Source organism: Artibeus jamaicensis, unplaced genomic scaffold, assembly GCF_021234435.1.
Source record: "Artibeus jamaicensis isolate MK-2021 breed Jamaican fruit bat unplaced genomic scaffold, CSHL_Jam_final contig_415, whole genome shotgun sequence".
In the NCBI taxonomy this organism is placed as follows: domain Eukaryota; kingdom Metazoa; phylum Chordata; class Mammalia; order Chiroptera; family Phyllostomidae; genus Artibeus; species Artibeus jamaicensis.
In genome coordinates, this window is record NW_026521823.1 from 14334931 (window position 1) to 14359055 (window position 24125).

Below are 24125 nucleotides of genomic sequence, written 5' to 3' on the forward strand. Positions count from 1 at the left end.
ATAATACATTTGATTGATATCAAAACAATATAATAAACATATATGTTTTTAAGCCATTGATTAACATTTTGAAATACTAAAATTACTCCAGTCAGGATGGCTATCATAAACAAAGCAACAAACAACAAATGTTGGAGAGGTTGTGGGGAAAAGGGGTCCTTAGTTCACTGTTGGTGGGATTGTAGACTGGTACAACCAATATGGAAAACAGTATGGAATTTTCTCAGAAAAATAAAAATTGACCTGCCTTTTGACCCAGCAATTCCACTGCTAGGATTATACCCCAAGAATCCTAAAACATTAATTTCAAAGAACCTATGCACCACAATGTTCATAGCAGCACAATTTACAATAGCGAAGAGTTGGAAGCAACCTAGGTGCCCATCAGTAAATGAATGGATCCAAAAATTGTGGTACATATACACCATGGAATTTTATGCAGCAGAGAGAAAGAAGGAGCTACTACCTTTTGCAACAACATGGATGGAACTGGAAAGCATTATGCTGAGTGAAATAGGCCAGGCATTGAAGGACAAATACCATATGATCTCACCTTTGACAGGAAGCTAAAGAATAAAACAAACAAGCAAACAGAATAAAAACAAAGACGCTGAAATAGAGAACAAGTGGGCAGCGACCAGAGGGGAGAGGGAAGGGAACTTAAGGGGAAAAAGGGGGAGGGATTTTGAGGAACAAGTATGAAAGACACAGAGTTGAGGACTGGGGATGGGGGGGGAATGGGAGGGAGGGGGGAGACCGGGAGGGGGGGGGAAGGGGAAAAAAATGTACTTGAAAAGTAACTAAATAAAAAAAAAAAATTAAAAAAAAATAAATAAATAAATAAAAATTAAAAAAAAGAAAAAAAAAAGAAATACTAAAATTAATATCACGAATCAATGATGTCTCAGGGTTAATTTTAAAATAAATATTGAACAATAGTTGGGTGTGATAATGAATAGTTAGGAGACAAATTAACAAAACTGTTCAATTGTTAATTGAAATTTTATATAAGATTAACTAAATCCATCATTACACAATTTCTGAACTCTTGTTAAGGAAATTCCCCTATTTCCATAGATGTCTTGAATTAATGTATTATCATTACAAATATCTTCAAACACCTAGTGTTAATATTTAGGCTTTAGGAAGAAATATACTGGTCATAAAATATGTCAAAATAATATATTAATAAAATGAAAATGTAGTACTTTACTTTCTCCCCAGGTTTATTGAATTATAATTGATATATAACATTGCATAAGTTGTACAACATCAGTTGTACACCTGATGATTTGAAATATATATATAATTGAGGTCTGTCCAGAAAAAGTCTAGCTATTGTTAATATAATGAGAATGGTTTGGTCAACATTGATGTAACCTAGCAGCAAAGGAGAGTGGACTAGAATGTGCATGCGTGGACAATGATGACTTCAGTGTACTAGTCAGTGGGGGTGGCAAATGCCATTGAATAAGCATGTGTACTGCGTGGCCGTCACATTCAAAATAACTGAGAAGAGCAACGAATCTGCATCAAATCTTATGTTAAGTTTGAACATTACTCTATGGAAACTATTCAGATGATTCAGAAGGTCACAGCTATGGGCAACTGGTGATTGGCCACTTTATCATGACAATGGACCCCCTCATGCATCTTTTGTCTCCTTCAGAGGCTTTCAGCAAAACATCAAATCCCCCAGGTGACTCAGCCCTGCTACAGTCCAGAGATGTCACCCTGTGACTTATGGTTTTTCCCAAAACTAAAATCATCTTTGAAAACAAAAATATTTCAGATATTTGATGAAATTCAGTAAAATTTGAGAGGGCAGCTAATGGAGATTAGAACTGTGTGAGGTCTCAAGGTGCCTACTTTGAATGGGGCCTGAGGTGTCATTGTCTTATGTACAATATTTCTTGTATCTTCTTCAATAAATATCTCTATTTTTCATATTATATGGATATATATTCTAGAAAGGCCTTGTATATTGTGAAATAATTACTGCAATAAAGGTTAGTTAACAATCTGTGACATCTCATGTACCATATTTTCACTTCACTTCAGAAGTATTTTTATAATTGTAATCATAATAGTTTCTGATAAGTGTTGAAACAGCTATAGGCATATAGAAAGAATTAATTACCTCAATTTTCACAAAATCAAACCCTTTCTTTCCCCATAAAGAATTCAAATAATTTATATCCATATATATCCACATGTATATCCCCTTCTGGATACTCTTCTATATGTTTAGGTTTCTGTGTGTATTTTTGTTCATAAGTTTTAAAAACATAAGTAAAATTACATATGCTGTTAGGTAACTGTTTTTTTTAAACAAAATTTCTAATTGATTGTCTTTCATGTTTATATAAATGTGTGTGTATATATACATTTCACTCATTTTAACCATTGTATAGCATTCTACATCAAAATTATAACATATTTTCTTCTATTTTTGTATTACAAACAATGTTGCAACTATCACCATTAACATAGTTTCAGGTTTGTTTACAGGATAGATCTGTAGATGGATACTGTCTTGAATCAAAGGCACATGCATTTAAACTTTGATAGATGCACCCAATGTGACCACACATCTTTGGCTAGACAGCAGCATCACTTGTGTGTCAGCAGCACTTGGTAGAGCCAGTTTCCAGAGCAACAGGCAGACTAAGGGAGAATCAACTAATTGGCTTGTGTAAGTTTTGCCAATAGGATAGAAGCAAAATTATTATTTGAACAATAATAATTAGTATTTTAAATTCTCTGGTATTAATGATGTATATTTTGAAGCATTTCAAGCCTCATATATCATACATATTTGTTGTCCTTGAACTCTATTTTTATGAGGTTTGCTCAGGTTTCTATTGAGTTGTTCTATTTAGACTATTATAAGGTTTCTCAAATATTGTGTATTACAAACTTTATTTCGAGTTTCAGAGTCCTTAGGAATAGATACATCCTTTACTCTTTAGTGTTTTGCATGTATATATTTGGTCATAAGCACATAAGGGAAATATCTGTATCCATATTGCTTGTCTTATTAAACACCAGATATAACTATTAAATATGATTCAAACCCAAGGTGTAAGACATTTAGCTTATATCCAATTTATGATCATATAAATTTTCATTAATGAAATAGGAATGTTTCAAGTAAAACTTACCTATTATTTATTTACCACTATACGACTATACCATTTCCCTTTTACCAAAATTTACATCTTAAACCACTTACTGTGAACCAAGGAGGATGTATGCTGTAAAGACAGGTAAAGGGCTGGGCATGAGAGACACTCATATGAATATATCTTTGGTTTCTGGGAATATAAAAAATGAAGTCTTGATTGCTGTTACAAGAAACTCATAGCATAGGAGAGGAGAAAGACACTGCACATCTCTAAAAAGCTGCACCTGTAAAATAAGTATTAATTATATGTCTTTTTTTAAAAGAGAGAGTGGAGAAAGAAGGGAGAAACAGGGAGAGAAACATCAGTGTGTGAGAGAAACACTTATCGGTTGCACGCTCCCAAATGGGGACCTGGCTTGCAACCCAGGAATGTACCCTGACCAGGAATCAAAACAGGCAACTGTTCGGTTCCTAGACTGGTGCTCAACCCCTTGAGCCACACTGGCCAAGGCAATAATGTCCTTCTTTATCTTGGGCTTATTTTCTCTAGATCATATATTCTCTGTTAGCTCATAAGTGCACATAAAATAATATTAGCTGTCAAGAAATTTATGAACTTGCACATAATTGCATCTAACTTCCTACATTTCAAATCCTAAAATAAGGACATGTTTGCATTCACAAATGGGCTTAGGAGGAAATAATCCCATTAATTGTACAGGTTTTTAGTTGAATAAAAGAAAAAAAAAACAATGATTTTCTGTGTTTTCTTACATGAAAACCTGACTGATATGTGTACTATTCTATGAATTTGTATGTTCCCCGAGTAATAGGAATATATTCCAGTAAAGAACAGTACTGATTATAGATATAAGATGCATATCTTAATTTCCAGAATTGGGAAAAATGCTAATTGTATAACAAGTATTTAAAAATATGGAATGAAGAATATTCATTCTGTGTTGAATTGGCTATTGAGTGTCTGACCAGAACTAGCCAGGCAATTACAAATTTCAGAAGAGTGGCAAGATATTTACAATCAACAATACATTTTTTTTTAATTTTTGCCTTTTTAAAACTGATTCCCATAGCATGTGAATTCTCAACTGGTCCATATTACCCCAAAAGAAAAAAATGGCGGTGGAGATTAGGTTTTTATTGGAGTCTATGGCCTTCTAGAAGGTGATAGTATATAAACAGATAAACAATATATGTGGTATTAGAATTTTATGGTAGTAGACAGTTAAGAAAAGATATATAAAATGATCTTTAGGAGAACAATACTTAAAAGTAAGTTTGGGAAACACTGTGGTACCACAATCCAGACAAAAATCTATGGGTACTTATTTTGAAAAATATTATGCATTTTTACACACATTGAAATTATTCCTTCTATGATTTAATTCAAAATTTACTCAATAACTCTTTAATGTAGTGCTTGTAGGTCTGCCTTTGTTTCGAAGTTTTGGTGTATTAAAGATTACTTCAAAAAGTGTTCTACAGCTTGAAAACACATGGGTAATAAAACAAATTCTCATAATATCTTTACTAAATGTAATGAGAATTGTTTCTCCTTTTAGGACAATTCTATGAAATAGAAATTACAACATATATTTTTCTGCCATCATAAATATTAAATAAAAAATCTTAATTTGTCCTTTTTGGTTGGTTTATTTTATTCTAATTTAATATTATGTAAAACATAATACTTTTATTCTTCCTTAAACACTTTTGCTTTTTAATAAATATGATTGTTCTCTCACTTTAAGAGTCCATTCTGTTCTTCTAGCACAGAACCTGGTTCATGACCATCGCTGGTGCTAAACTCCTGCTCCATCTGTGCTTAATGCTCCACGATTGTGCTGAACTTGAGCTATAGAAATAATTCTTTTTCATTTTCCCAAATATAAATTGCCTTCCACTGTTGAATATGCCTTTTGTCTAAACTATTTAATCCTGCGTGAAGATTTCAATTCTTTCCTGGACGTGCCAGTTATGGAATCATAATGGAAAATCGGGACATGGGTCTGTACTTTGTCACTGTGGTTTGTAATGAGCCACTTAAATCTTTGTGAGTCTCAATCATCTCAAAAATGAAACAAATATTAGTCGTTACTCTGGTATCTTGGGAAACTCTTTTCAGGACAAATATATAGATTAATATATTTTGAAATAATTTTAAGTATCAATTTTTCAAAATATCAGACTAGCAGTTGTACTATCCACACTATAAGAAGCAGTGATTAATAGTGGTAATTTAAACTTTTTTCCTAATTCATATGAGCAGCATTTCACCATCAAGTTGTCTAAAATCACACAGTTCAAATTTTCAATATATATTTTTAATATAAATAGTACTATTTTAACTTTCTATCCTTATGATCAGGGAAACAGTCCCATTTGTTTCTCAGAAACTACACTATAGAAGGTATTTAGTAAATATTTGCTGACTCTAATAGCAATATTTAGTGGGGCGGAGATCACTCCACTTCAACTTTATATTTTGGAAATACATGTGACATACTATATAAAACACTGACAATATTCTTCAAGATTATGGTTATAGAAATTTAACATTGATATAGTATTATTTGGCTATCCTGATTTGGGGATTTTGGTGTTAAAAGTTGAATAATTATCTGATACCTTCAAAAATTGATCTGTTTACACAAACCAGCATTATGATTTATACATCATTTAAATATGGGTCATTAGGTTTGCAATTTGCAATTAGGAAATATAATTTTGTACCATTTAAAATGGCTTATATGGAACATTGATAAAGTGCTCCAAAAGTCAGTGTGCTTATGACATCTTACAGCTATCTCAGCAACTCAAGGCTTGACCCGCCTTGAATTCCATCCCATCTCAGGGTAGGCTAAGGGTCACTGGTTAGTTATTGGTCTGCCAAATGGTAATCAAGTAAAGTGGCTATTTTAGAAAAAGTAGAAAAATATTTAAATAATTTTAATAATAGATTTTTTAAATTTGTTTTAAATATAATTGGTATTTTCTTTTTTTTCAGGTAACAATTTTATTCTAGTCTATGGCACAAAATTTTACATACATTTTAGTGGCTTTGGCAGTATTACTTTAATTAGACTTCAAATAAATCCACAAGAATTAGTATATTAAGATGAAATAAGCCCTGGCTAGTATATTGAACCCTGGCTTGGGAACCAAAGTGTCTGCTGATGGTATGATTCCCAGTCAGGGCACATGCATGGGTTGCAGGCCCGGTCCCCAGTATCGGACACAAGAGAGGCAACCACATATTGATGTTTCTTTCCATCTATCTCTCCCTTACCCTCTCTCTAAAGATAAATACATTAAATCTTTAAAAAAAGAAATACACACAGTAAAACAACAGGCATCCAGATATTGAGAATTATGCAGGCAGATGTGGTCTGTCCAGTGGAATGACAGAATTTTTCACCTGTTTAGGAATTCATGAGTGAATATTAATTCACCTGTTCTTCATTCCCATATAATTCACCCAAATCAGAATTCTAAACATACACACACAAAAATAACCCCCCTTTTAAAAGGTGTTTCAATAAAAAATGTAATGAATAAGCCTAAACGTACCATCAAACCAACAATTCTGTCAATCAAACCCATTGTTAGAAAACAGTCAATATTGGCATCTGATCTGAAGGCAAGTTTGTCTCATTCATTAGAACACCACCAGGAGATCAATATACAGAACAATTAATATGTTAGTCTTAATATAAGACACTGAGGGAAAACCAAAAATAATTTATTAAATACCACTTCCCTGAAATAGGATATAACCCATGGACTATAGACACATGAGTTTCTATCTGTCAAATAATGCTTTAAATATACTTTTTTTTCATCTAAAAGAAAGTATATTGGGAAATGCAGAAGTAAGGTAGGTATGTGAATTTATGCATCTAATTCCACTGTTTAAAAGCGAATAGAAAACTGATAGTACAGAGCTAAGTGACAGTGACTTAACTTTTGGGCACCAAAGAGGCAACACCACTGTTCACCATAATTAATAAAGCTCTTCGGGAATTTGCAGCAGGGGCCACCTAACCAACTGAGCACTCATCCACTGTTGAAAAAGACCTTAAAAATGGCAAAGGTGCACAAAAATGTTGAATTTTCTGAAGAAATTGATGATATCAACATACTTTTCCGTCATTAGTAAATCAAACAAGGTCAAGTATAGAGCTCAAAGCAGCACAAAATTCAGAATCAGAGGCTGGCAGAAAAAAGTCTGGAAAGCTGCAGTTAAAAAAAAATCAGCAATTTCCCCATGACTAATAAAACTATCAGAAGAGGTACAATATTTGTAGAATGTTGACAGCTTGTTGCAAAAATTCACTTGAATGAGGAACCATAGAATGTATGTCAATGGAGCATTTTTTAAAAATTTACAAAAAGCTCAAGTTACTATTTAAGAACTAATCATGTTATGCCAAGATGAACCATGGTAAAAGTAATGTACATCCTGTCCATGATTCTTTACACGGCTGACGGGAAAGTGACAGAAACAATTTTCTCTTAAAAAGAAAGCTTTGCTATTGCAATGACTTTGACAACCTGAGCTAGTAATTTATAAAAATCATGTAGTAAAATATGTGAAATCAAAATACGAAATTCTGGTTTGTAAACATCAGTTGGCCAAATCTATCCAGAGTCCTGCATGACAGTGGAATGGAATGAATAATTAGTTCACTAACTTATTTTTTGTTTTGGAAAATTCCAGGACACAAAGTTCCTACTTTCACAGTAACTATATTTAAACTATGCAAAGAAAGTCAGTATAGTTGTCTTCTTCTTCTTCTTTTTTCCTCCTTTTCAATATTCAGCTCTTACCCCACTCCCAAGTGCCATAATTGAAATAATACTGGTTTGGAGACCTAGTACAGATTGGTCATAAATGTCACATAAAGTCTGCAGGACTCAGTAAAGATATCTCCAAATGGCATGGTAATGCACTGCAGCTGCCGTGGTCACAAATAGGTGCCAGATGGTGTGGGCAAATGCAATGATGTCATAGGCTCTTGAAGAGCACAACTCATAGGCAATAAATTAAACCCCTACAAGCAAGTTCCTGAAGTCCATTAGTGTATTCATTGTGTCACCATCAAGTCTGGAAAGAAACCCATTGTGAGATCGAAAAAGAGCTCAACCACCTTATACTTTTCATGGTAGAGAAATACATAAATGGTTTCCCTGCTGGTGAGAGCCAGATAAACCAACATGCATGAGATGCCAGGGGTCCAAGTTCACAAAGATTTACTCACAGTGCATGAGGCGGCAATGAAGAAATCGATAACTATTCTATCGCACACGTGGAAACAATGCTTCTTTGTCCTTAAGTGCTCTTTTTCCATGGCACAATGTGAAATGCTGTGAAAACAATGCAGAGGGCGCAGAGACCCATTCCATAAAGTCATGCTGTTACTTTCTCCTAGCAGTCATCAGGTGATAGGGAGGGCTATGCCCATTAAAGCCTAAAGGATGAGGAATGCACGCGTACAAAATGCAGCATCCTCATAACAAGTTAGTTTGTAGCAGCCTCTGGCTGAGCCATGTGGTTCGTGAACCACTGGAACTGATTTTTGAACTGAATTTATCTTCCTCTCTTCACATGCAAGGAGCTCCATGTTATCAATGCTGGTGGCCAGCATGTGGCCCTCATGGATTTGTGCTACTCCAGAGGCCGCCTTGGGCTTGGGCTTCTCCAGAGGCTGCCTGAGTGGACCAGGCCACAGACTGGGACAGAGTTGGGGCCAGATCAGGTACCTTGGGGAGGAGAGAGGATGCTTCAAGGGCCCTAGTGCCTGTTATTGCCTACTTTCACCTCCAGGGTTAGTGATGGGTATATTCTTAAAGATTGACAAAAGAGTGTGTATGTTAATATTAACAGAATGTGGTTCATTTCAGCTAAGCCATTTCTACATTAAAATTGCATATATTGAATATGTTTGATAAGTTTCTTTTTTTCTAGTTTTCTATAATGTTGCTTTACTTCCTCAATTTATGGAAATAAATCAGTGGTTTAAAATTTGTCCACAGAAGCATGAAAATATGTATGCAAATAACAAAATAAATAGAACAACTTATAAATGCAAATTATAAACAATCTTTCTGGGAATTTTTACTTATTGAGACAAAAATTCTATAAAATTTTATCACCCCGATAAAAGATGAGAAAAAGTAAAATTGTAATTAGAAAATATGATAAAATGTTATATATTTATATTCTGCCTTCTAATTGATTATCTACTAAGAAACACTGCCATGTGTACTCATAAAACCAGCAAAGATTTCACATAACTTTCAAAGAAAACAAATTGAATTTACTGGTAAAAAATATACTGTAGACTTTTGGAATTAACTTTAAAAATGATATTTTCCACTATAAAATTAATGTTATATTTTAATGTGGAGACAAGTTTAAAGCTACTATAGCATCTTTTGCATTACAGCAATTCCCACTATTTTTGAAGTTTCCTAACCATAATGGTGCTGACAGTCATATACATGGAGGATAGTAGAACATCATCACAGTATGTTATATAATAAACAAAGCACACATCAAAAGTCATAAAGTTACTAGCATACACATTTACTAAGGTGTATGTCACATTTCAGTTTATAAGAACACAAGTGTATGTGCCACATATGTGCCTTGATACATGCACAAATCAGTTATTGTGATTTTTTTCCAAACCTGAGAATATAATTAACAACTCTTGATTATATTAATTACAATATCATTTATTTTTGGCACATTCTTGGTTTGTTGATTAAATTTTGTATACTTCTATTAACTGATTAAAAATGCCATGCCTACTCAAAATGCATTAGTGCTTATAATATTTTTGACAAACCTATTTTTTTTAAGAGTTCATTTTCCTACAGGAAATGAAAGCAAAGAAGATGTCCTTACAGGATGTGGTTCCACTCAATGTACTCCGGAAATGAGATAGCATCATGTAGTTACATCACGAGGTAGCATCGAAGGTTAGTTGGTTGAAATGCCTACTTAATTGGAGATTTGCAGATTTAACACTCCAGGACAAAAGGTGATTATTTAGTGTCAGAAAATTTCAGGTTTTATAAGGTTTTTATTTATTTCAGGGGCTACATTCACTTTAGCAATACTTATAATTTTATTAAAAATATCTTGTTTTGAATTAATTCAACCTACCTATAAAAAATTCCCATCTAGAATTCCCACTAATGTTTCTTGACTAAAAACAGGGCATCCATATTTCTCATGTTATAGTTTGAAAATAGCAACTGAAACCCTTCTAACATTTCTTTCTTCCCCAAAACAGGAAACTCACAATTTATACAGTTTGTGATATGTATAAGTTTCGGTTACCAAGGTTTAGATAAAAAGCACCGGCCCCAAAACAAGGTTCAATTTTCAGCTACAGTGATGAAATAGCTATGAGAAATTGCACAAAGTGCCAGCTTTTCTGGTAACTCTCCAGTCCACATATCATCACGTAAACCACAGATGCACACCGGGATTTGTTACCAGTCACATTGTTTATTTCAGGCTGTTGGTGATTGGTCGCTGTGCATCTGCTCTTTGGTACATGCACAGACAGCAGCACATGCAGTTTTGTTGCCTTCTTGTATCCCAGTGATAAACTGAGGTGGCGTAATCAATAGAGGGAATTGGCCAGAGAAGATGAAAGTCAGATGAAGCAATGAAACAAAATGTCAGAATGCTGAATATAAAATTTGAATCAAATGTAAATGGAGTTGTAGAAGAAATCAATGACCATGCAAATGTTGACACTGCTGCTGTTTCAGAGACTAAATTTGTAGCCAGAGAAATTTAATGAAGGCAAAGTTATCGATGTTAACTGAAAAATGCGGTTGTGGAAAAAAGGATGAAGATTCACCAGAGGCAAAAACTTCACATTAAAGGAAGCCCTGTAGAAAGTTCAGAACACTGAAAGTACAAAGGATAAATGTTGAAAGATATACCAAAATTACATTTGATGAGAAGGCAAACACTTGTCAAATTGTATACACTGCTCATCTTTTTTAAAAGATTTTATTTATTAATTTTTAGAGAAAAGAAGGGAGAAAAAGTGGGAGAGAAACATTAATGTGTGGTTGCCTCTCATGCACCCACAAATGGGGACCTGGCCCACAATTCAGGCGTGCACCCTGACTAGAAATTGGACCAGTGACCCTGTGATTTGCAGGCCGGCACTCAACCCACCGAGCCACACTAGCCAGAGCTACTCTTTTTTAAAATAATTTTTAAAGAGATTTTATTTATTTATCTTTCGAGAGGAAGAAAAGGAGAGAAGGAGAGAAATATCAATGTATGGTTGCCTCTTGTGCGTTCCCTGCTGGGAACTGGCCTGCAGGGAGTTGGCCTGCAACCCAGGAATGTGCCCTAACTGGAAATAGAAACTCGATCCTGTGGTTTGCAGGCCCGAGCTCAATCCACTGAGCTACACCAGCCAGGCTCTTTTTTTTTTAAACAAAGAAATATGGCACTTTAATTTCAATGTCAATAATGATTTAGTGTACCAAATAAGTATTCATTTGGGTGCACGATTTTTAAATTTTTTAATAATTAAGAACTGACAGTATAAGGATTAATGTTGGACAAAGTTTCTTATTTTATTACATTTTATTTTATTATTATTAAACATGTTGGGGTGGCGATGGTTGATAAAATTATATAATTCTGTAACACCTCATTTGTGTATTGTATTGTGTGTTCACCACCTGAAGTTAGGTTTCCTGTCACCATTTACCAGTTCTGACTCTCCCCAAACTTTTCCTCTGGTAATCACTACGCTGTTGTCTGTGTCTTTGAGTTTTTATTGTCTTTGCTTAAACTCTTTATCCTTTTTACCTAGCCCCACAACACCCTTCCCTCTGACAACTGTGGGTGTTCTCTGTTCAAGAGTATATAGGAGTCCATTTCTATTTTGTTTGTTTGTTTATTTTGTTCATTAAACCCCACATGTAAGTACAATCATATGGTATTTGTCTTTCTCTGAATGGCTTATTTCATTTAGCATAATACTCTCTAAGTCCATTCATGCTGTCACAAAAGGTATGATTTCCTTCAATTTTATGGCCAAGTATCCTCTGGTGTAAATGTATCACAGCATTGTTTATATGAGATTAAGCATAAAATTAGATTGTTTATATGAGATTTTTCTAGTTTCTTGAGGTAGGCCAGTAATGCTCTGTATTTCCCTCTTAGGAATGCTCTTACTGTGTCCCTGCGATCTTGGGCTGTTGTGTTCTCATTTTCATTAATTTTAAGGCATTTTTGGTTTCTTCCGAGATCTCATTGTTAATCAATTTATTGTTTAGTCACATGTTATTTAGCATCCATGCCTTTGTGTGTTTTTCAGTTGTTTTCTTATGATCATTTTCTAGTTTCATACCATTATGTTCAGAAAAGATGTTTGATAAGCTTTCAATCTTGTTAAATTCACTGAGACTTATTTTGTGTCCTAGCATGTGTTCTACCCTAGAAAATGTTCCATGTGCACTTAAAAAGAATGTATATTTTGCTTCTCTGTGATAAAATGCTCTGAAAATTTTAATTAAGTCCATCTGGTCTAATGTGTCATTTAAGGCTGCTGTTTCCTTGGTGATTTTTTTGTCTGGAAGATCTATCCATTGCAGTCAATGGGGTGTTAAAGCCACCCACTATGACTGTATTTCTGTTGAGCTCCCCTTTATGTCCATCAGGATTTGCTTTACATATTTAGGTGCTACTATGTTGTGTGAATCGATATTTATTAGGGGTATATAATACCTTTTAAGAGCTACAAAGTGATCCACACTTTATGGTTATCTCCGCTAGGCCTGGGCATGTGTGGAAAGGACCAAGTTGTGCACCAAGGCCACCAGCACTGAACTTGGGGTCAGGTGAGCAAAAAGCCCCAGGCATCACAAGATCTGCCTTTGCCTCCACCTGTATCCACCTGCTGGCTGCCTGTTAGGCTCAGTCACTGAAAGAATCTCTGGTTGTCCTCAAGTTGCATGAAGTAGGTTCTCTGAGTTACCAGGTAGGGGGAAGTTATTTATCGGATTGATACAGGTTCAAACTTGGTGCCCTTGCTGGATCTGAGGCTGTTCAGACACTCAGACTTGTGTCCCAGAGTATACCAAGTCTGGTTACCCTTTGCCAGGTGCTTACAGACCTTTGTGGTGGGAAAGAGTCAAGGTGAGGCCATCAGAATGCATCAGGCCCAAATAGACAAAGATTAGGTGGTGTGTTGGGAAAGCTTTTCACTGGCTAGGCATACAAGGTAAAAACAGCCTTGGTGCTAGAGCACACGCACACAACTCGGTCTGTCCCAGATTCCACCGAAAGCCTGAGCTCAGCCAGGTGGGGTCACCAGGAGTGGAGAGCATGGGGCTAGTAAATCTTCCATGAGAGGGTGGTGCTAGTCAGGTTTAGGTTAATGGAGGGAGTGACCTCTGCCCAGAACCAGACAACTCAGTCTGTCTCAGACTCTGTCTAGACCTCCTAGGGAGCCAGTGCTCAGCAGGGTGGGGTCACTAGGATTTGGAATCACGGGGCCACCAGAGACCAGGAGGAAGGGGCTAATGCCTCTCCCATGAGGAGGAGGTGCTAGTTGGGTTCACCCAGACTGGAGGGAATGGTCGCTGCCCCAAAGTCACATAACTCAGTCACTGACATTCCTTTAGTCTGCACAGAGTTCTACACCCAGACCAGGCAGCTGACTTCTCAGCAAGTCACCAGATCTGCAGGGTGGGGTGACAGGGAATCCAGAAGTTGGGGCTATCGCACCCTCCTAGGTTGATATCTTGAGGATGGGACTACTCCACTCAAAAAAGATGGTGTCTTTAGTGTGGGAGAGGCACTCAGCACAGGGGTCCTGGCTGATGTCCTTTCCACTCTCTCCCTGGAGCTGCAGAACCCAGTTCCTCCTCACATGACTTTAGTCTGCTCCACCCTCCCTCCATCATAGCTCAGGGTTGAGTGGCTGCAAACAAGATTTTCTGTATTGGCTTCTTAAAAGGGTGACTATGTCCCCAGCCAACTTCCATCTCTTCTTGTTGTACAGAATTTCTGCTGGCTTTCACAGCCAGACCTTAAATGGGCACCTTGTCCTGGCTCTGGTGCTGTGTGCTGGGAAGCCTGGTATGGGGTTGAGGCCCCACACTGTTCAGGGAGAAAATTTGCCATTCAGATATCAATTCAAAATTTTAATCACCACACTGTGGATGTGGGGCCTGCCTGTTTTGTGTCTCCATCCCTGCCGTCTATCTTAATGTGGCTTCTTCTGTGAATCCTTGGTTATAAGACTTCTTTCATGCTGCTCTTCAATTGATTATGCATGTTGTTGGTTTCACATTTTAGTTGTAATTCCAGTTTGGTCCTGAGAGGACGTGAGTGTAACTTCCACCTACTCCACCAACATCTTGGATTCTTCTAGCGATTTTAAAATGCAAGAGGCAACCATAAGTTTTCCTAACGTTTATTAAGATTGCTTTGTACAGTTTGAGATTGCAGGGTAGCTTTTCCAGTATCACACTACAGTACAAATCAGACACTTGTTGTAATAATGCACACTTAGAATATTGTCCTTGTGGCCCCAAATATATAGTACATCAGCATATCTTGTGGCCTCAATCTTTGAATACATCCAGAATCTCACCGCTTTGGACCATGTTTCCCTCTTATTAACAGTGGCGATAATTAATCATTATGTCTTGATTTTTTATTATAAAACACTTGTAACTTATATTTCTATTAGACTGTTTACATCAGAGCAGCCAGGTTGGTTTTGTTAAAATGGAAAGCCGACTATGTTATTCTCCTGTTTATAAACCTCGGAGCACTCCAGTCGACCTCACAATAACTGTCAAAGTTTTGAAAATTCCTCTAAGAGCACACAGACTGCTCTCATAGGCTCTCATCCCAGGGGTCTCATCTACATTCTCCATCAGTGACTTCCTCCTCAATGTGCTGCTTCTGGTTCCTCAGTGGTTGCTAACAGATCGTGGCCTTAATAAGATGTTTCACTGTTGGTGCGGCTCCCTGTTTGGCAAGCAGTGCAAGTATCCAAACATAACTTCCTCCTGATCTATCATTACCATCAGTTTTTTTACTTAAATGTCACCAGTTTTGCAAGGCATTCCCTGACCACCTTTTACACCATCACCTTTCTCCTAACATACCATATTCCTCATCATTGCTTTCTTTTTCTTCAATGCACTTGGCTTTCCAATGTGCAAAGAATCTGAACTTAACACACCAAAATCATGTATCGTATTATTTGTTGTGTTGTATTGCCTTTTGCTATGTTATATCACGCTACTTTATTTTTCTTTCATCAGAATGAAAGGATCATAGACATAGATCTCAGTCAAACTTTATTTGTTGAATACATGAATAAAAAATGGAAAATGGATAATTGCGGTGATTTCTCATAGGATATTGTTTCAAAACTCTCATCATTCTGATCTTCTACTGTGAAGGTGCTCTAAGATGTGGCTTGTAAAACATGACGGTTCATGCGGGCATCTCCAGCCACAGGCAGAGCCATCTGCTTGTTTTGTTCACAGTATCTGCTACCTACCTCTTGTTATTCATTTATCTAGCCAAAGATTGGACCTAGTTTTTGTTTTTTCTCTTAATACTATGTTACATCTTTAGATCACAGTGAGCTTGCTGTTGACTCACTCCCAAGGTTTCTGTGTGTGTGTGTGTATTTTTAAATGAAGCATTTGTTAAGAGTGTAAAATCAAAGCTTGGAATAACTTCTGTAAAGGAAAGCTGTAACTACCCAGGAATGATTAAAAAACACTTAGGTGACTCTTTGTACCAGGTCGTACAGGTGTACTGGAAAATCTGTCAGTATTCTAACATTAGTTCTAACCTCTAAAAACTAAAACACTGATTTCAGATTTCTTTAATTCATATAAATACACACACACAGTCACATACAAGCAACTATGTGTGTGCATATGTACACATGTACAATAAGGTAAAATAAGTAATAAAAGTTTTTGAATTATTTGGATGAAGGTTAATTCTTTTTCAGAAGGAAGCTGTGCTGATAGTAACTGAAACAATTTGTGGCAATTGTTGATACTTTACTATGAATCAGAATCTAGTGTAGAATGGAGGGGGTAGTAATTTACCAGGGTAGTATGGGACAAGAAGCCCAGGAATAAACCTGTCAGGAACCGTGGAGTTTCCAGAGGGAGCCATAATGGACATCGGTTTCTCTTGACACTTAGAAGTGTGGAATCAAGGGAACTGCTCCATTGCTATCAGGATCTGTGCTAATTTTGTCTTTCTGTAGAGAAATTCGCCAGTGAGATGGGCTTTAAAGTTAAGTTGGTCCAGTTTGAAAGAAAGTGACGAGGTTTAAAAACTGCCTACATTATTTAAAATAGATGAAGATGCCCTCAATAAGATGGAATAATTTAAAAATATTTCAAATGCAATGATAAGTGCAGGACACCTTTTCGTAACCCAAGAATTTTTATAAATAAGAAAAAACAGCAAGAAAAATATTTTAGTGAGGCAAAAAAACAAACACATTTTAAGAAATAGTAAATTTAGATTTTCTGAGAAGCAATAGTTCAAGACAAAAGAAAACACAGAACATAAAACATTCAAAAAAACCTGAATTGTGAAAAAAATCCTAATTTGACCAAGTAGACAAGACTTCCTCACTGTCTCTGCTAAGAGCAAGAAGATGTTACCTGTGGGAAGTCAGGAGTAGCTGGAAGGCATGCTGTCTTCCTGGGGAAGTACCAAGGCCAAGTTGTGATTAAGAGTCTGAGGTGAAGAGAGGAGGGGTTTGGGGACTGGGTGAAAAAGATGAGAAGATTAGATACAGACTGGTAATTACAAAACAGTCATCAGGATGTAAAATACAGTATAGAAAACATTATCAATAATGTTTTAATAACTATGCATGGTGTCAGGCACTAGAAATATATGTAACATATGCAGATATGTTACAGAAGGAACACTTTAAAATATGCAGGACAGGGAAAAATAGGTTTATAGTTTTGAGGAGGTGAAACAGAGTTTATTCTTGTGTTATTATTTATTAATTATTAAAATTATTGTAATTAATGTAAACCTATATTTGCCCCACTCTGTATGAGTGTCTAATCAATATAGATCCCAATATAGCTGACATTTTTGATAAATGATGGGATGAAGAATTATGCCTCATGAAATCTGTAATATAATTTTATTTAAAGAATTTTCTGGTTGCATAACTAAAGATACTTGAGAATTTACATATATGTATATGTGTGTGTATATATATATATATACAGTATATAGATATAATTTCTTCTTTTAAGAAGGTAAAGGTACACTGAGATGATTAAAACCTAACTGGCGAGGTATTGTTTTAGAAGTGGTTTGATTTTTTGCCCTGGCTGGTGTAGCTCAGTGGATTGAGCATGGGACTGTGAACCAAAGGGCTGCAGGTTCCATTCCCAGTCAAGGCACATGCCTGGTTGTGGGCCAGGTCCCTAGTAGGGGGTGTATGAGAAGCAACCACACACTTATGTTTCTCTCCCTCTCTTTCTCCTTCCCTTCTCTCTCTAAAACTACATAAATAAAATCTTTTTTAAAAAGTGGTTTGATTTTTATAAAACAAAACTAGATTCTAAGAGGTATGCTGGGGAAAAGATCGCAAATATGACTGGTGTTTGCCCATGTGCATCTGAAGGTGTAGGTCAATGGTAACAGTAATTCTCCCTTTCTCTACTGTGTAACCAATAAATAACTTTCTCGGAAAACTTCCAGCTAATTACTTCAGGGATATCTAGAAAATGTCTCATAATTACTGGCTATTTAGCTAAAATGTGATATCTATTATTTTCCTTCTATCTCTTTGTTTTGCTATCTAATCCAGAAGCCTTAAATGCATACAAACACAGATTACTGTATTGTGTTTATACAATTGTCTGTGGTTTGCTTTCCTTCCAAAAGTTCACTCTATAGAACTTCCAGCAACACTACCACTCTGTGAGAAGGTTTTAATTCTGCCAATTAATACCACTTATGTAGCTAATCAGTTGACATTGTCTCTTGGGTCATATAGTAGTTTCCCCATATTCACAGGATGTATGTCCCAAGACCCCTAGTGGATGCCTGAAACCATAGATGGTACCAACCTTTATATGCAGTAAGTTTTTTCATTTATGTGCATAACTATTATAAAGTTTAATTAAGAAGTTAGGCATAGTAAGAGATTAACAACAATAAATAATAATTAAATTAAATAGTTATAATGCTATACCGTAACAAAAATTCTGTGAATGAGGTCTTTATATTAAAATATCTTGTACTGTGCTCACCTTTCTTTTTCTTGTGATGAGGTGAGGTGATAAAGTATCCACGTAACAAAATGAAGCAAGATGAATGACATAAGCACAGTGATGCAATGTTAGGCTACTATTGACCTTCTGAGGATGATCCAGGAGGAGAATTAACTGCTTTGGGAGATTCTGGATCATTGAGTCACCATGGTTGATGCCGATCATTGAATGTCAGGAGCAGATAATGTTTCTGGTTAGGAATCCTCCATATCTTAAGGGCTTTTTGCTGAAAACTTTTGAAAAAACATTGTGATCGGAAGTTCTCGTCTCATTCTCTTTCTTTTTAACTCACAAAAAATTTTGCTCCAAAGGTTGTGATGCAAGCTTCAGTGATCATACAGATGACATTTAGTATCATGTTTCATCTAAAAATTATATATTTTATATTTCTAGTTTAAACCTATTTTTAAAAATCTGTATAACCATCCTGTACATGTAGTAAATGGCTTGGTGTCCCCCATTTCTGGGAGGGAGGAGGGGTACTGAGGATCCCTTGCTGGAGTCTTCACAGGCTTTCTGACATAATATGATGCTGTCAACTAGAAAACGTTTTATTTATATGTCTTTCACCCGCAAACTGAATGCCTTTTCCATTTTAACTGAGCAGTTACTACACACTGTGTCCATAATTTTTGTACTTTGACGTTAGACAGCAAAATGAACACAAATTTATTGATTTTTCTTCACAATTTTAAAGATAGAAATTTGGTTCTTACTGTATATATTAGCAACCACAACATATTCTTTCTTTTTCTGGTTCCTTTTTAAATAGAGAACTTTTCTTTTTTCTTAAAAAAAGATGTTTATGGGTTTTTTTTCATATTTAAATTGTCAGCATCACTACTCTTGCACTTTGGGGCCATTATTAAATAAAACAAGGGTTACCTGAGGACAAGCAAAGTGTACTATGGGAGTCAGTCTGATAACCAATAGAGTCACTAAGAGACCAGTGGACGGGTAATATATACAATGTGAATACATTGGATGAAGGGATGATTCAGGTACCAGGTGGGACTGGGCAAAAAGATGCTAGATTTTGTCATGCTACTCAGAACAGAGAGTAATTTAAAACCTACAAATTGTTTATCTCTGGAATTTTCCATTTAATATTTTCAGACTGTTATTGACCATGTGTAAATCAAACTGTGGAAACATAAAATATAGATTAGATGGAACTAATATACTATTTTCTCCATATAAGTGCAGATGACTCTTAAGGGTGGTTTAGAATCTTACAGAGTTGTTGGAAACCCAGTTTTTATTTATATATTTTATAAATCTCTTTCTCTAGTACTCAAACAAGAGGTGACAGTGGCTGAGTCTGAGGTGAGTCTGAGTCCCATCGTCAGGAACCCAAAATAGTCCCTGCCTGTCATACCTCAAACACTGCAATGGCACTCATATTCTTTGCTTTTCTCTCTCTTCCCTTCATATAATGCTTTCCAAGAGGCATCTCAAGTGATGAAACAAGTATTTTCCAAGCAAACAAACACAGCTAGCCCTTTAGATGCCCATACATGTTGGGATCCTAGAAAAATCTCTGGTTAACCTCAAACTTCAAATCTACATTAAAACTTGCATTATTTAGTTTTGATCTCTCAAAATTGTATCAGGCAATATTAAACAAGCAAAAAGACTTTGTTCAAGAATACTGAAAAAGGGGAGAGAAATTTACCTTTGTTAAAACAAAAAAACAGGAGGATTTTTACATTTTGGTGTGAGCTCCTATAAAAGTAGTGGAGAACGTTAAAGAGAAGTTTGGCCAACAGGATGAGGACTTTTCTGTTTTTTAATTTTCCTCTTTGAAGTTTGGTGTGTACCTTCCTACAGGGACTGAAAGAAGAACTACATTTCTTGATAACTACATTTTAAACACATGTCTTCCAGGTCCTTGAGAAAGAGCTTCCTGAATCGTGAAACCCAACACAATTTTGGAAGGAAATTTATATCTCAAAGGGGCAGAAAAATGATTTGTAGTCACAAGTGCTGAGACCAAATGCCCCAAGCAAGGGACAGACACATGGGCAGAAATAAACCTGTCTAAAGCTTAGTCATGCTAAGAGGAATATTAAAACTTTCTCAGTCATAGGTAGGGTCCTGAATCTCCAAATTTTATCACATCACGGCAACTTAAGAAACATCTGAAGACATATTCAAAATAATGATAATGATGACAGAAAAGTTTCTTTAATGGTTTATTTCTATGTATCAAGCACTATGGCAAGATCTTTATGTACTTTAATTATTTAAATTGAAGCAGTGACTATGTTAATTTTTATTTTCCAATAAAGATACTGAGCTTCAATAACTTACCCAAGTTTGTACTAATAATAAGTGGTGGAGTTAAAATTGAAACCCAGTTATTTTTCTGTGAGAGCTTAAAAAATATTGTGTTAGCCACAGATACCTAGTCCTGAAAAATAAAGCTAAATCAAATGAAGTTGCAAGGATTCAAGAATTCTCAATTAAAGTTTACTCATTCTAAGTCATTTGTGTTCTAACTTCACAATTTTTGTGATATCAACTTTGAAGTTTCTAGTGTGTTATTAATTTCAGTTTGTTAATGTTTTGAGAGGGAGAAATTGACAAAAACACAATCATAGCTGGGGATCTAAATGATTTACTGACAGTTATAGAGTGAACAAACAGAAAACCAGTAAAGAAATATTGATGCAGATCAAATGGACATACCTTACATTTGAAGAACCTTACATTCCAAAACATGAGATTATATTTCTTTGCCAGTGCACCTGGAATATGAGGTCTGTCATCATTAAAAAAAAACAAGAATCATTTGCACAATATAACCTGGCAGCTAGGTGGACTGGAATGTGCATGCATGAACAGTAAGAACTTCACTGTACTAGTCGAAGTCATAGAGGGTGTAATATGGGGCAGTAGATGCCATTAAGTGAGCATGTGTACTGTGTGGCCATCACATTCAAAATGACTGAGTGAGTAGAGCAACAAATCCACGTCAAAGTTTGCATTAAGCTTGAACATTCTTCTATGGAAAATATTTGGATGGTTCAGAAGACTGCAGCTGTGGGCAACTGGTGATTGGCAGCTTCATCATGACAATGCACTGGCTCATGCATCACATTTCTTGTAGAGTGCTTTGGTGAAACACCAAATCCCCCAGGTGACTTAGCCCCACTACAGCCCAGATTTGGCAACCTGTGGCTTCTGGCTTTTCCCAAAACTAAAATCACCTTTGAAAGGGAAGATATTTCAGACCATTGATGAGATTCAGGAAAATATGATGGGGCAGCTGAAGATGATTGGGAGAACTGCGTGAGTCCCCAAGGTCCCTACTTTGAAGGGGACTGAGGTGTCATTGCCTTATGTACAATGTTTCTTGTATCTTGTATCTTCTTCAAAAAAATCTTTATTTTTCATATCACATGGTTGGATAGACCTCATGTTCTCCAGAACAGAGCATGTGTTGGGCCATGACCTTAGCCTTAACTAATTTAAAATCATGCCAAGCATATTATCTGACCTCAATGCTCTAATGTTAGATAATTGCAAAAAGAATGTAAAGAAATCTAAAAGCATGTGGAGATTAAACAATATACAGCTAAAATATGACTGCATCTAAGAAAAAATAAAAAGTGAGATCGAAAGATACATAGAGACAAATGAGAATGACAATACAACAAAACAAATCATCTGGGATGCAGTGAAATAAGTAATAAAAGGGAAGATCATTCTATTACTGACCTATCTTAAGAAACAAGAAAAATTCCAAGCAAAAAAACCTAACATTACATCTTCTTTAAGAAACTAGAAGAGAAACTCAGAAGAAGAAAAACAATTTTAAAAATTAGAGCAGAATTGAGTGAAATAGAGAACAAAATGACTAAAGAGAAATTTAATACACCAAAAGCTGGTTCTTGGAAAAGATTAATAACATTGACAAGATTTTATTATCAGTTGCTACACTCACATGCACAAAAAAAAGATAGAGAAAAAAATGTCATGAAAAAAATCAGAAATGAAAAATGTGAAGTTATTGTAGACATCTTAGCAATTCAAAAAGTCATACTAGGCACCATGAAAGACTATACTACACCAAATTCAATACCCTAGAAGAAATGGATAAGTATCAAAAAATATATAATCATCCTAGACTGAATCATAAAGGATTAGGAAATCTATATAGATTGATCAACAGTGAGGAAATTGAAAAAAACATCCAAAAACTCAAAATTTAAAGACCAGAATCTTGTGGCTCCAATAGTGAATTCTACTAAACATTAAAAAATATGTGATACTTATCCTTCTTAAATTCTTCCTAAAATTGAAGAGGAGTGAGTACTTCCTAACACATTTTACAAGGCCAACATAACCCAGATATCAAAACCAGGCAGCAATAACACAAAAAGAGAATTACAGGCTGATAGCTCTGATTAATACAGATGCAAAAAATTTAATAAAAATACTGTTATATTTAATCAAATATAACAGTATATTAAAAAAATACATCACAATCAATGAGGTTCATTACATGGGCACAGGAATGGGTCAACATATGCAAATTAATTGAATATAATATACATCACTAACAAAAGAAAGGATAAAAATCACATATCAATAGATGCAGGAAAAAAGCATTTTATAAGTTAAAAACACCCATTTATGATTAAAACACTTTATAAAATAGGTATAGAAGAAAATGCCCCTCAACATAATGAAGGTCATATATAGCACAATCTCAGCTAATATTATACTCAATAGTGAAAAACTGAAAGCTTTTCCTCTAAATTGAGGAACAAGATAAGGATGGCCACTCCCACCACTCTTACTCAACACAATTCTGGAAGTCCTGGCAAGAATAATTAATCAAGGGAAAGTAAAAAGAAAAACAAAAGCATCCAAATTGGAAAGGAAAAAGTACAAGTGTCACTTTTTCAGAAGACATGATTCAATACATAAAAAACCCTAAAGATTTTCCAAAAATAAACTATTAGAAAGAATAAAGGAATACAATATAGTTGCAGAGTCTAATATTAATGTATCAGAATCCACTGCATTCCTATATAGTGATAATGAAATTCCAAAGGAAAAAAATTCTCTTTACTATTGCAACAAAAAGAATAAAACACCTAGGAATAAACAAAGTATGTGAAGGACCTATATAATGAAATTAAAAGAGATTAATAAAGACACAGTAAAATTGAGAGATGCTATGTGTTCATTAATTGAATCAACATAGTTAAAATGACCATATTATCCAAAGCAACATACAGATTTAATGTGATTCCCATCAAAGCCACAACTTTATTTTTTAAAGAAACAAAACAAAAAAATCATGAGATTTATATGGACTACAAAGAATCCTAATAGTCAAAGCAATCCTGTGAAAAATAACACAGAAAAAAAGCCTGTGAAAAAGCCAAAGGTATAACACAACCTGACTTCAAATTATACTGACGAACTACAATAATCAAAACAGCTACTATTGACAGAAAAACAGACACACAGACCCATGGAACAGATTTGAGAACCTGGAAGTAAAACCACAAGTGTATGGTCAAATAAGTCATGACAAGCCAATGACACACAATCACAATGAAGGAAAGAAAGCCTCTGCAAAACAATGGTGCTGGGGAAATTGGAAAGCAAC

General features: G+C 35.3%; 1 pseudogene; it reads right to left on the reverse strand.

Moving 5' to 3' along the window:
• Positions 1-8033: 8033 nt before the first annotated feature.
• Positions 8034-18661, reverse strand: LOC119044090 (monocyte to macrophage differentiation factor-like; annotated as a pseudogene).
• Positions 18662-24125: the final 5464 nt, after the last annotated feature.